Source organism: Cervus elaphus, chromosome 2, assembly GCF_910594005.1.
Source record: "Cervus elaphus chromosome 2, mCerEla1.1, whole genome shotgun sequence".
In the NCBI taxonomy this organism is placed as follows: domain Eukaryota; kingdom Metazoa; phylum Chordata; class Mammalia; order Artiodactyla; family Cervidae; genus Cervus; species Cervus elaphus.
Window position 1 is genome coordinate 43,680,168 of NC_057816.1, and position 15,224 is coordinate 43,695,391.

At 38.2% G+C, this 15,224-nt stretch overlaps 1 protein-coding gene across 1 annotated transcript in view; it reads left to right on the top strand.

The window, feature by feature from the left end:
• Window positions 1-15,224, top strand: part of LOC122706479 — a 143,812-nt gene that overhangs the window by 86,213 nt on the left and 42,375 nt on the right. The gene's annotated exons all lie outside the window — the stretch shown is intronic.

The window sequence follows — 15,224 nt, forward strand, 5'->3', positions numbered from 1 at the left end:
TAGAAATGAAGAAAAGCCTGGGGACTCACTCAAGGGACAAAGGATGAGAGAAAGGGAAGGGAAGTTAAAAATAAAAATGCCTGACAAGCAAGAGGGCTTTAAAATAGCAATGAGATACCACAGCACACGGACAAGAATGGTCAAAACCCCCAAGAAGGACCAAGTGCTGAGAGGGTGGACTATCAGGAAATTTGATTCATTTCCTAAGGTGATGAAAACAGTGCACACCTTCCGAAAGACAATAAGGCAATTTGTGACAAAACTAAATACCTCCTACCTCGTAAGTCTGTACTCATGCTCCTTTGTATTTGCCCAAATCATTTGAAAACCTATATCCATTAAAACAAGAAAAAGACCTGCAATGGGATGTTTATAGCCACTTTGGTCATATTCACAAAACCTGGAAACAACCAAGATGAACGGATAAAGAAACTCTGGTACATCAAGACCAAGAAATAGTACTCAGTTCTAAAAAGTAATGAGCGATCAAGCCAGCAAGGGACAGGGAGAATTCTTTCATTCATCTCTTTAAGTGAATGAAGCTAAACTGAAAACCATACATAATTCATGAGTCCAACTATAAGATATGCCAGGAAAGAGGAATATATGGAAAAAAAGAGAAATATATGAGGACAGTGAAATAAACTTTGCTTCCCAGCAGTTAGGGTGACGGGGCTGATGAATAGGTGATCACAAATGACTTTCAGCAGTCTAACACTTCTAAATATTATAAACGTGGATATGTGTCACTGTGTATCAGTGAAAACTAACAGAATACACAACACCAAGAGTAAACACTAATGTGAAACCATAGACTTTGGGTGATAATGAAGTGTCAGTGGAGGTTCCTAAATCATAATAAACACACGACTCTGAGACATAATGTGATAACGGAGGGTGGGGGCAGGGGGGAAGGGAAACACATGCTTATTCTGGGGAGGTAGGATGTAGACAGGAATTCTGTACTTTCTGTTAAATGTTACTGTGAATGCAATCTTCTCTAGAACAGTAACACTCTTTAGGATTCTGAACATAGCTCCCTTCTCAGAAAAGTCCAAATGGCCATAGACTGAATGTGCAGCTGAGATGATAACTGATATAATTCATCTAAGAAACACATAATAGATATAATTCATCTAAGAAACACGTCACAGTAGTAGAAAGGGAAGATGAAGAGAGGAGAAGGGTAAACACATGTATGTGAGAATTGAAAAAGTGTTTAAGTGGTCAATATTTTATTTCTGGTGAGGTCAATAGACATTATAATAAGGCATATTAAATACATACAACTCTATACAACAAGACCCTTTCCTTGTGACTCAGCTGGTAGAGAGTCCGCCTGCAATGCAGAAGACCTGGGTTTGATCTCTGGGTTGGGAAGATCCCCTGGAGAAGGGAAAGGCTACCCACTCCAGCATTCTAGCCTGAGAATTCCATACACTAGGTCGCCAAGAGTCGGATACGACTGAGCAGCTTTCACTTCACTACTTCACAATAAACTAGGGACTCTCTGTTTTGGCTGAGATATAAAGATGACAAAACATGTCTCATCGGAAGCTCATAGAAATGAACAAATAGGAACACTGACCTATGGAGGAGGTGCAGGTACTTCAGGCGCTGGCAGGGAAGCCCTTCTCTGCACGTGTCTCCTGCACTCACACAAGAAGAGTCTTCTTACCGCCTCTGATAGAGCAACCTGAGAAACAATGACATATCACAGACAGTGTATCACACACAGTGTATCTACACTAAACAAAGGTACTCAAGTTCAATGTTCTATTTTATTCTATTAAAACTCAGTCCCTTCTGTCTCTAATAAAAATGACTCTTAAGCATAACAGTAATCTTTGTTTAACTACAACTTCCAGTTCTGAGAACTCTAACAATTGAATTTTCTCTTCTCTTTGACAATGACACTCTTCAATTTAAGTGACCTTAATGTAAGGGGAATCCATTTCTTTGATTAGCCCATCAACATACTCCCAATCATATCAGATTTGCTCTACTATCAGAAAAGTTTTCCCATTTGGAAACATACACATTCCAAGTCACAATAAGACCAATTCTGGGACTTCCTTGGAGCTTCAGTTTAAGACTCCATACTCCCAATGGACGGGCCCAGCATTTGGTCCTTCGTCAGGGAATTAGAGCCCACATTCCACAGCTAAGTGTTCACCTGCCAAGATACAAAGTTCCTGTGTGGTGACTAAGAGTTTGCATGCCCCATCTAAAGATCCCTTGAGGTGCAAGAAAGATCTGGTGCAGCCAAAGTCATCAAATCCATCAATCAATAAGCACAAAGTTCCATCTAATATTGTAGTTGTTTATTCCCTGAGGCCCACGTGACTCTTCTGCAACCCCTTGGACTGTAGCCCACCAGGCTACAGATATTTGAATATGTACCCTTCCATGATTTGATAATTTCTGCCCTTTATTCATAAGCTCTGAGGCCTAATAACATATCAAATTTACAATGGTCATTAAAACCTCTTCAATTCTAATGCAGAGTCTACCAGTGTATAGAATAAATCAAAATATGAATAATTAATGTAGATTAGTTTAGGAATTTGAGAAAAAGAGGCTCCAAATTCTGGCATCCATGATTGATTTAATTCTGATTTTAGAGTGATTAAAAAGGAATATTACATTTTTTAAAATGCAGTTGCTTTGTTGAGAACAATTTGATTCAACCCAACATGGTCAAAAGTATATCTAACTTGAAATGACTAGTTTTTAGGTCAAAGAATGTTTTCAATAACAGATTTCATAACTGTCTTAAAATTGACTTCTTCTATTTCCAGAATTATATATCAATATACTTTGCAACTAGTACTTGTGAAACATGTAACAGTAGGATATTATTTGGAAAACCTAAATCAGTTAAATATTTTTGATACTTAGCTTCAAAAAACAGTAAATAACTGTGGCATTATTTGGGGCATATACTTTTACTTATGGATGTGCACAGGCAAAGCTGAAATCATATATTAAAACATACACTGGATTGCTAAACTTTCCGGAGGATTCCATGGTAGTTAGTAGATGGGATTTGCTAAAAATAAATGTTTCATCTCTCTATATATAAATCATAGTTTTTGATGAACTGCTCTTGAAAGAGCACAGCTATTTTTATTACATACATGACATTCACATAGTTTGCAGAGGTCAGTAGTTCTAATTAGTTTTAATATAATATTTTATCATCCATAAAAATTAAGGGAATCAATAAATGTTGCATTATTTATAACACAAAATTAAGATTAAATATTAGTAGATTCACTATCAGAGAAAATAAAAAATTTCCAAAATGTTCAGGTTCCAAATAGGGAAAGGAGTATATCAAGGCTGTATATTGTCACCCTGCTTATTTAACTGATATGCAGAGTACATCATGAGGAGCACTGTGCTAGATGAAGCAGAAGCTGGAATCAAGATTGGTGGGAGAAGTATCAATAACCTCAGATACGCAGATGACACCACCCTTTATGGCAGCAAGCAAAGAACTAAAGAAGCTCTTAGATGAAAGTGAAAGAGGAGAGTGAAAGTTGGCTTAAATGCAACATTCAAAAAATGAAGATCATGGCATCTGGTCCAATCGCTTCATGACAAATAGATGGGGAAACAGTGACAGACTTTTTTTTTTTTTCTGGGCTCCAAAATCATTGCAGATGGTAACTGCAGCCATGAAATTAAAAGACGCTTACTCCTTGGAAGAAAAGTTACAACCAACCTAGACAACAATAAAAAGTAGAGACACTAGTTTGCCAACAAAGGTCTGTCTAGTCACAGCGATGGTTTTTCCAGTAGTCATATATGGATATGAGAGTTGGACTATAATGAAAGCTGAGCATCGAAGAATTGATGCTTTTGAACTGTGGTGTTGGAGAAGACTCTTGAATGTCCCTTTGGCTGCAAGGAGATCCAACCAGCTGATGGACTTTAGGATGTTTGGTATATACGTATTCGAATTCTTAAAAAGTATATTTGCCTTTGACCCAGTAATTCTAACCTTGAAAAAACTTTAAAGGAATTCACTGGACAAAACCTTGCAAATCTGAAACCTTGCTTTAACTATTTCTCTATTGCATGGAATCTACATACAAAGCAAGGAAAAGATATTGAGGTTTTTACTTCTCCCTGCAAAATCCGAGACCTCTTGAATTTAGGACAATATTCTTTCATTCTGTTCATGAAGTAGTGAGTTAATGTGCCCATTGTGTTAGTTGCTCAGTCGAGTCCAGCTCTTTGTGATCCCATGGACTATAGCCGCCAGGCTCCTCTGTTAATGGGATTCCTCAGGCAAGAATACTGGAGTGGGTTGCCATGCCCTTCTCCAAAATGTGCCCCCTACCTTCTCCCAATTTATGTCCAAATCCCAACAGCCAGTATCTATGTGACTTCATTTTTAGGTTAGAGTCTTTGCAGACATAATCGAGGTGAAGATACCATGATGAGACCACCCAGGGTAGAGAGTGGACCCCAAATCTGCTGGCAGCTGTCCTGATGAGAGAAAGAGGAGGGATGTTTTAGATGCAGCAGAAAAGGTCCTGTAAGGAGGCAGAGATTCAAGTTAAATATCATAATTTGAGAATGGCCAGGAGCCACCTGTCACTGGAAGAGACAAAGACAAATTCTTTTAGAGCTTTTGGAAGGAGTACAACCCTGCCAACACCTTGATTTCCAGACTCCAGATCTGTCAGAGATTACACTGGTTTTAAGCCACCCCGTGTGGGGTCGGGTGTTGTGGGAGCCCTAGGAAACTGATAAAAATAGTGACCTCCAGGGACAATGGCGGTAGAAGGCAGGAGCAACCCACTCTAGTACTGTTGCCTGGAAAATCCCATGGATGGAGGAGCCTGGTAGGCTGCTGTCCATGGGGCCGCTAAGAGTCTGACACCACTGAGCGACTTCACTTTCACTTTTCACTTTCATGCATTGGAGAAGGAAATGGCAACCCAGTCAAGTGTTCTTGCCTGGAGAATCCCTGGGATGCGGGAGCCTGGTAGGCTGCCGTCTATGGGGTCGCACAGAGTTGGACATGACTGAGCGACTTAGCAGCAGCAGGGACAATGGCTAAGCTTTCATTTGCTCAACTTTGAGGTCCTTCACCACCTCTTCAGCTCAGTTCAGTCGCTCATTAGTTTCTGACTGTTTGTGACCCCATGGGCTGCAGGATGCCAGGCTTCCCTGTCCTTCACCAACTTTGGGAACTTGCTCAAACTCATATCCATTGAGTCTGGGATGCCATCCCACCATCTCATCTTCTGTTATCCCCTTTTCATCCTGCCTTCAATCTTTCCTGGTGTCAGAGTCTTAACTAATGAGTGAGTTCTTCTCATCAGTTGCCCAAAGTGCTGAAGCTTCAGTTTCAGTACAAGCCCTTCTATTGAGGCCCTCAATATTGAATATTGAGGATTGATTTCCTTTAGGATTGACTGATTTCATCTCCTCTCAGTGCAAGGGACTCTCAAGAGTCTTCTACAACACCACAGTTCAAAAGCATCAATTCTTCGGCACTCAGCTTTGCTTATAGCCCACCTCTCTCATCCATACATGACTAGTGGGAAAACCATCACTTTGACTAGACAGACATTTGTTGGCAAAGTAATGTCTCTGCTTTTTAACATGCTGTCTAGTTTGGTCATAACTTTTCTCCCAAGGAGCAATCGTCTTTTAATTTCATGGCTGCAGTCACCATCTGCAGTGATTTTGGACCCCAAGAAAATAAAATCTGTCACTGTTTCCATTGTTTCATTATTTCTATGCCATGAAGTGATGGGACCAGATGCCATGATCTTCGTTTTCTGAATGTTGATTTGTAAGCCAGCTTTTTCACTCTTCTCTTTCACTTTCATCAAGAGGCTCTTTAGTCCTTCTTTACTTTCTGCCATAAGGGTGGTGTCATCTGCATATCCGGGGTTAGTGATATTTCTGCAGGCAATCTTGATTCTGGCTTGTTCTTCATCTAGCCTGGCATTTCACATGATGTACTCTGCCTATAAGTTAAATAAGCAGTGTGACAATATACGGCCTTGACATACTCCTTTCCCAGTTTTGAACCAGCCCATTCAATGTCCAGTTCTAATTGTTGCCTCTTGACCTGCATACAGGTTTCCCAGGAGGCAGGTCAGATGGTCTGGTATTCCCTTCTCCTTAAGATTTTCACCATTTGCTGTGATCTACACAGTCAAAGGCTTTAGTGTAGTCAATGAAGCAGAAGTAGATATTTTTCTGGAATTCTCTTGCCTTTTCTATGATCCAGTGTATATTGGCAATTAGATCTCTTGTTTCTCTGTCTTTTACAAATTCAGATTGAACCTCGGTTCATGTTCTCGGTTCATGAAGCCTGGCTTGGAGAATTTTGAGCATTACTTTGCTAGCCTGTGAGGTGAGTGCAATTTGTGTGGTAGTTTGAACATTTTTGGTATTCTCTTTCTTTGGAATTGGAATAAAAACTGACCTTTTCCAGTCCTGTGGCCACTGCTGAGTTTTCCAAACTTGCTGGCATATTGAGAGCAGCACTTTAACAGCATCTTCTTTTAGGATTTGAAATAGCTCAGCTGGAATTCCATCACCTCCACTAGCTTTATTTGCAGTGATACTTCCTAACGCCCACTTGACTAAGCACTCCAGGATGTCTGGCTCTAGGTGAGTGATCACACCATCATGGCTATTAGAGTCTCTAAGGTCTTTGTTTGGTATAGTTTTTCTGTGTATTCTTGCCACCTCCTCTAAATATCTTCTGCTTCTGTTAAGTCCATACCATTTCTGTCCTTTATTGTGACCATCTTTGCATGAAATGTTCCCTTGATGGCTCTAATTTACTGATGATTTCTATTTTTTTCCCATTATGAATTTCCTCTATTTCTTTGCACTGATCACTTAGGAAGCCTTTCTTATCTCTTCTTGCTATTCTTAGGAGCTCTGCATTCAGATGGATATATCCTTCCTTTTTTTCTTTGCCTTTTGCTCCTTTCTTTTCTCAGCTGTTGCTAAGAAGTGACCATGTTCCTGTAGAACCATGGATGGAAGTTCAGAACATTTTACAGGAGGCGGTGGTCAAAACCATCCCCAAGAAAACTATTTTTAAGCATTGGATTAATTCCTGTTATATGGGTTAACCATTTTAGTATTCTCAGCAATATTCACTAATTTTTACCCTCAGCTTATAAAGAGGATACTTGACATACTGCGGGTAAAATGTTACTTTTCTAAAAATCACATATGGGACAAATGTTTGATGCAAGGCTTAAAAATAGATATTTAGTTCAGTTCAGTTCAGTTGCTCAGTCGTGTCCCACTTGTTGTGACCCCACAAATTGCAGCACGCCAGGCCTCCCTGTCCATCACAAACTCCCAGAGTTTACTCAAACACATGTCCCTCGAGTTGGTGATGCCATCCAGCCATCTCATCCTCTGTCGTCCCCTTCTCCCCCTGTCCCCAATCCCTCCCAGCATCAGGGTCTTTTCCAATGAGTCAACTCGTCACATGAGGTGGCCAAAGTATTGGAGTTTCAGCTTCAGCATCAGTCCTTCCAATTACTGGAAGACAAAAAATTAGCTTTTCTATCCATGATTACCATTAAAGTTTCATTTTTAACTGAACATAGCACAAATTCATCATACCTGGATCAGAACTCACCTCAGTACTGTTACAGAAGTCTTCTCTCTTGTTTAGTAAGTAATTCTGTTAAATTCACTTCAGAGTTTAGGTGCTCACTTCCTGGTGGCAAACAGGTTCAAGTCTCCATGGTCCAATCAATTCCAAAGGCAACAGCTCTGGGCTCTGGAGAAGAATGAGCTTGGATCTTTGCTGGATGGTTTATATATTCCTCGGAAGACCAGGTCCACTTCCACAAAGTAATAGGATATGAATCCTGCAAAAAGGTATAGGGGGAAAAAAAAGGTATAGGAGCATGTGATTAGATTTTTCAAGAATTGTAAACACATCTAGATGCCAAGGATTGAAGTCCAACCTTCCAAAATTTGCTTAATCCAATTACCATAATCCAATCTTAGGTAAAGAGTCACAGATTGAGTTCACACTTCCAATCCATGAAGTTTGGTTAATAAATGAATTCCCCAATTATAAATTTCATATCTCCATTTATAGAAGTTTGCTATAGTCCTAATTGAAGCAGCCCACTAGTTTTGGTTACCTGTCTGAATTTGCCTGGATTACTTCCTGGATATTTCTTCAGGAAGAGGAACTCTTCATATTCCATTTTTCAACCCAAAACAGTCAAGCTTCCCAATAATGCCACTTACTACTCTTTCCTTCTGCTGTCTGATGGATATCCTCAACCCCTTCAGAACTAAAGTCTCTTAAATGTTATTCTTTTCATTCAGTTTTCCATGAAATTCTCCCTCTAAGGCTCATTTTGTTTACACACCATTGTTTTGCTCTGGCTATAACTGACCACAGAATAGCGATTGGTGGTTATTCTCTAAGACTCTGTTCCTTTAGTCATTCCCTGCATATCATTTCATACCTTTTCATTCTATTATTCAATATGTATGTACATTTGAAATATTGATGCTAGGTTGTGAAGTTAAGGATTATTGCATAGTTGTACACTGCAGGATAAACTAAAGAAATCATAGACAATCTGTGAAAGAAATGTGATACTGTCCAGGAAGTTTGGACAACTATCTTTTCTTTTTTTTTTTCATTTATTTTTATTAGTTGGAAGTTAATTACTTTACAATATTGTAGTGGTTTTTGTCATAAATTGACATGAATCAGCCATGGATTTACATGTATTCCACATCCCGATCCCCCCTCCCACCTCCCTTTCCACCCGATCCCTCTAAGTCTTCCGAGTGCACCAGGCCCGAGCACTTGTCTCATGCATCCAGCCTGGGCTGGTGATCTGTTTCACCATAGATAATATACATGTTTCGATGCTGTTCTCTCGAAACATCCCACCCTCACCTTCTCCCACAGAGTTCAAAAGTCTGTTCTGTACTTCTGTGTCTCTTTTTCTGTTTTCCATATAGGGTTTTCATTACCATCTTTCTAAATTCCAAATATATGTGTTAGTATACTGTAATGTTCTTTATCTTTCTGGCTTACTTCACTCTGTACAATGGGCTCCAGTTTCATCCATCTCATCAGAACTGATTCAAATGAATTCTTTTAATGGCTGAGTAATATTCCATGGTGTATATGTACCACAGCTTCCTTATCCATTCGTCTGCTGATGGGCATTTAGGTTGCTTCCATGTCCTGGCTTTTATAAACAGTGCTGTAATGAACATTGGGGTGCACGTGTCTCTTTCAGATCTGGTTTCCTCGGTGTGTATGCCCAGAAGTGGGATTGCTGGGTCATATGGCGGTTCCATTTCCAGTTTTTTAAGAAATCTCCACACTGTTCTCCATAGCGGCTGTACTAGTTTGCATTCCTACCAACAGTGTAAGAGGGTTCCCTTTTCTCCACACCCTCTCCAGTATTTATTGCTTGTAGACTTTTGGATAGCAGCCATCCTGACTGGCATGTAATGGTACCTCATTGTGGTTTTGATTTGTGTTTCTCTGATAATGAGTGATGTTGAGCATCTTTTCATGTGTTTGTTAGCCATCTGTATATCTTCTTTGGAGAAATGTCTGTTTAGTTCTTTGGCCCATTTTTTGATTGGGTCATTTATTTTTCTGGAATTGAGCTGCAGGAGTTGCTTGTATATTTTTGAGATTAATCCTTTGTCTGTTTCTTCATTTGCTATTATTTTCTCCCAATCTGAGGGCTGTCTTTTCACCTTGCTTATAGTTTCCTTTGTTGTGCAAAAGCTTTTAAGTTTCATTAGGTTCCATTTGTTTAGTTTTGCTTTTATTTGCAATATTCTGGGAGGTGGCTCATAGAGGATCTTGCTGTGATTTATGTCAGAGTGTTTTGCCTATGTTCTCCTCTAGGAGTTTTATTGTTTCTGGTCTTACATTTAGGTCTTTAATCCATTTTGAGTTTATTTTTGTGTATTATGTTAGAAAGTGTTCTAGTTTCATTCTTTTACAAGTGGTTGACCAGTTTTCCCAGCACCACTTGTTAAAGACTTTGTCTTTTTTCCATTATATATCCTTGCCTCCTTTGTCGAAGATAAGGTGCCCATAGGTTCATGGATTTATCTCTGGGCTTTCTATTCTGTTCCATTGATCTATATTTCTGTCTTTGTGCCAGTACCATACTGTCTTGATGACTGTGGCTTTGTAGTATAGTCTGAAGTCAGGCAGGTTGATTCCTCCAGTTCCATTCTTCTTTCTCAAGATTACTTTGGCTATTCAAGGTTTTTTTGTATTTCCATACAAATTGTGAAATTCTTTGGTCTAGTTCTGTGAAAAATACCGTTGGTAGCTTGATAGGGATTGCATTGAATCTATAGTTTGCTTTGGGTAGTATAGACATTTTCACAATATTGATTCTTCCAATCCATGAACACGGTATGTTTCTCCACCTGTTTGTGTCCTCTTTGATTTCTTTCATCAGTGTTTCATAGTTTTCTATGTATAGGTCTTTTGTTTCTTTAAATATACTCCTAAGTATTTTATTCTTTTTGTTGCAATGGTGAATGGTATTTTTTCCTTAATTTCTCTTTCTGTTTTCTCATTGTTTGTGTATAGGAATGCAAGGGATTTCTGTGTGTTAATTTTATATCCTGCAACTTTACTATATTCATTGATTAGCTCTAGTAACTTTCTGGTAGAGTCTTTAGTGTTTTCTATGTAGAGGATCATGTCATCTGCAAACAGCGAGAGTTTCACTTCTTCTTTTCCTATCTGGATTCCTTTTACTTCTTTTTCTGCTCTGATTGCTGTTGCCAAAACTTCCAAAACTATGTTGAATAGTAGTGGTGAGAGTGGGCACCCTTGTCTTGTTCCTGATTTCAGGGGAAATGCTTTCACTTTTTCACCATTGAGAGTAATGCTTGCTGTGGGTTTGTCATATATAGCTTTTATTATGTTGAGGTATGTTCCTTCTATTCCTGCTTTCTGGAGAGTTTTTTTTTTTTTTTTTTTTTTGCTTTTTATTTTTTATTTTTTTTTTAATTTTAATTTTTATTTTTTTTGAGAACATATATATATATTTTTTGTCATACATTGATATGAATCAGCCATAGATTTACACGTATTCCCCATCCCGATTCCCCCTCCCACCTGCATCTCCACCCGATCCCTCTGGGTCTTCCCAGTGCACCAGGCCCAAGCACTTGTCTCATGCATCCCACCTGGGCTGGTGATCTGTTTCACCATAGATAGTATACATGCTGTTCTTTCAAAATATCCCACCCTCACCTTCTCCCACAGAGTTCAAAAGTCTGTTCTGTATTTCTGTGTCTCTTTTTCTGTTTTGCATACAGGGTTATCGTTACCATCTTTCTACATTCCATATATATGTGTTAGTATGCTGCAATGTTCTTTATCTTTCTGGCTTACTTCACTCTGTATAAGGGGCTCCAGTTTCATCCATCTCATTAGGACTGATTCAAATGAATTCTTTTTAATGGCTGAGTAATATTCCATGGTGTATATGTACCACAGATCCCTTATCCATTCATCTGCTGATGGGCATCTAGGTTGCTTCCATGTCCTGGATATTATAAACAGTGCTGCAATGAACATTGGGGTGCACGTGTCTCTTTCAGATCTGGTTTCCTCAGTGTGTATGCCCAGAAGTGGGATTGCTGGGTCATATGGCAGGTCTATTTCCAGTTTTTTAAGAAATCTCCACACTGTTTTCCATAGTGGCTGTACTAGTTTGCATTCCCACCAACAGTGTAAGAGGGTTCCCTTTTGTCCACACCCTCTCCAGCATTTATTGCTTGTAGACTTTTGGATAGCAGCCATCCTGACTGGCGTGTAATGGTACCTCATTGTGGTTTTGATTTGCATTTCTCTGATAATGAGTGATGTTGAGCATCTTTTCATGTGTTTGTTAGCCATCTGTATGTCTTCTCTGGAGAAATGTCTGTTTAGTTCTTTGGCCCATTTTTTGATTGGGTCATTTATTTTTCTGGAATTGAGCTGCAGGAGTTGCTTGTATATTTTTGAGATTAATCCTTTGTCTGTTTCTTCATTTGCTATTATTTTCTCCCAATCTGAGGGCTGTCTTTTCACCTTACTTATAGTTTCCTTTGTAGTGCAAAAGCTTTTAAGTTTCATTAGGTTCCATTTGTTTAGTTTTGCTTTTATTTGCAATATTCTGGGAGGTGGCTCATAGAGGATCTTGCTGTGATTTATGTCAGAGTGTTTTGCCTATGTTCTCCTCTAGGAGTTTTATAGTTTCTGGTCTTACATTTAGATCTTTAATCCATTTTGAGTTTATTTTTGTGTATGGTGTTAGAAAGTGTTCTAGTTTCATTCTTTTACAAGTGGCTGACCAGTTTTCCCAGCACCACTTGTTAAAGAGGTTGTCTTTTTTTCCATTGTATATCCTTGCCTCCTTTGTCAAAGATAAGGGGTCCATAAGTTCGTGGATTTATGTATGGGCTTTCTATTCTGTTCCATTGATCTATAATTCTGTCTTTGTGCCAGTACCATACTGTCTTGATGACTGTGGCTTTGTAGTAGAGTCTGAAGTCAGGCAGATTGATTCCTCCAGTTCCATTCTTCTTTCTCAAGATTACTTTGGCTATTCGAGGTTTTTTGTATTTCCATACAAATTGTGAAATTCTTTGGTCTAGTTCTGTGAAAAATACCGTTGGTAGCTTGATAGGGATTGCATTGAATCTATAGATTGCTTTGGGTAGATTAGCCATTTTGACAATATTGATTCTTCCAATCCATGAACACGGTATGTTTCTCCACCTGTTTGTGTCCTCTTTGATTTCTTTCATCAGTGTTTTATAGTTTTCTATGTATAGGTCTTTTGTTTCTTTAGGTAGATATACTCCTAAGTATTTTATTCTTTTTGTTGCAATGGTGAATGGTATTGTTTCCTTAATTTCTCTTTCTGTTTTTTCATTGTTAGTATATAGGAATGCAAGGGATTTCTGTGTGTTAATTTTATATCCTGCAACTTTACTATATTCATTGATTAGCTCTAGTAATTTTCTGGTAGAGTCTTTAGGGTTTTCTATGTAGAGGATCATGTCATCTGCAAACAGTGAGAGATTCACTTCTTCTTTTCCTATCTGGATTCCTTTTACTTCTTTTTCTGCTCTGATTGCTGTGGCCAAAACTTCCAACACTATGTTGAATAGTAGTGGTGAGAGTGGGCACCCTTGTCTTGTTCCTGATTTCAGGGGAAATGCTTTCAATTTTTCACCATTGAGGGTGATGCTTGCTGTGGGTTTGTCATATATAGCTTTTATTATGTTGAGGTATGTTCCTTCTATTCCTGCTTTTTGGAGAGTTTTAATCATAAATGAGTGTTGAATTTTGTCAAAGGCTTTCTCTGCATCTATTGAGATAATCATATGGTTTTTATCTTTCAATTTGTTAATGTGGTGTATTACATTGATTGATTTGCGGATATTAAAGAATCCTTGCATTCCTGGGATAAAGCCCACTTGGTCATGAAGTATGATTTTTTTAATATGTTGTTGGATTCTGTTTGCTAGAATTTTGTTAAGGATTTTTGTATCTATGTTCATCAGTGATATTGGCCTGTAGTTTTCTTTTTTTGTGGCATCTTTGTCTGGTTTTGGAATTAGGGTGATGGTGGCCTCATAGAATGAGTTTGGAAGCTTACCTTCATCTGCAATTTTCTGGAAGAGTTTGAGTAAGATAGGTGTTAGCTCTTCTCTAAATTTTTGGTAGAATTCAGCTGTGAAGCCATCTGGTCCTGGGCTTTTGTTTGCTGGAAGATTTCTGATTACAGTTTCGATTTCCTTGCTTGTGATGGGTCTGTTAAGATCTTCTATTTCTTCCTGGTTCAGTTTTGGAAAGTTATACTTTTCTAAGAATTTGTCCATTTCTTCCAAGTTGTCCATTTTATTGGCATAGAGCTGCTGGTAGTAGTCTCTTATGATCCTTCGTATTTCAGTGTTGTCTGTTGTGATCTCTCCATTTTCATTTCTAATTTTGTTAATTTGGTTCTTCTCTCTTTGTTTCTTAATGAGTCTTGCTAATGGCTTGTCAATTTTGTTTATTTTTTCAAAAAACCAGCTTTTAGCTTTGTTGATTTTTGCTATGGTCTCTTTAGTTTCTTTTGCATTTATTTCTGCCCTAATTTTTAAGATTTCTTTCCTTCTGCTAACCCTGGGGTTCTTCATTTCTTCCTTCTCTAATTGCTTTAGGTGTAGAGTTAGGTTATTTATTTGGTTTTTTTCTTGTTTCTTGATATAAGCCTGTAATGCTATGAACCTTCCCCTTAGCACTGCTTTTACAGTGTCCCATAGGTTTTGGGTTGTTGTGTTTTCATTTTCATTCATTTCTATGCATATTTTGATTTCTTTTTTTATTTCTTCTATGATTTGTTGGTTATTCAGAAGCATGTTATTTAGCCTCCATAGGTTTGAATTTTTGATAATTTTTTTTCCTGTAATTGAGATCTAATCTTACTGCACTGTGGTCAGAAAAGATGACTGGAATGATTTCAATTTTTTGAATTTACCAAGACCAGATTTATGGCCCAGGATGTGATCTATTCTGGAGAAGCTTCCATGTGCACCTGAAAAAAAGGTGAAGTTGATTGTTTTGGGGTGAAATGTCCTATAGATATCAATTAGGTCTAGCTGGTCCATTGTGCCATTTAAAGTTTGTGTTTCCTTGTCAATTTTCTGTTTAGTTGATCTATCCATAGTTGTGAGTGGGGTATTAAAGTCTTCCACTATTATTGTGTTACTATTAATTTCCCCTTTCATACTCATTAGCATTTGCCTTACATATGGTGGTGCTCCTATGTTGGGTGCATATATATTTATAATTGTTATATCTTCTTCTTGGGTTGATCCTTTGATCATTATGTGGTGGACAACTATCTTTTAAGATTTTCTTTATTTTGACTCTGTTTGCATTCTATTCATCAAAATGTTTTCCTATTTAATCAAAGAATGGTCATGGTGCTCCACTCAGGGAAAGATACTAGACGGGAAAATTTCTTTACTTATTTTTAATTTTTTTGTAATATAAAATTGATGTACAATATTGTATTAGTTTCAGGTGTACAGCAAAGTGAATCAGGTATCAGTTCAGTTCAGCTCAGTCACTCAGTTGTGTCTGACTCTTTGTGAGTCAGTGTGTAACTCACACACTCTTTGTGTGTGTTTATATATATATATTATACACACAC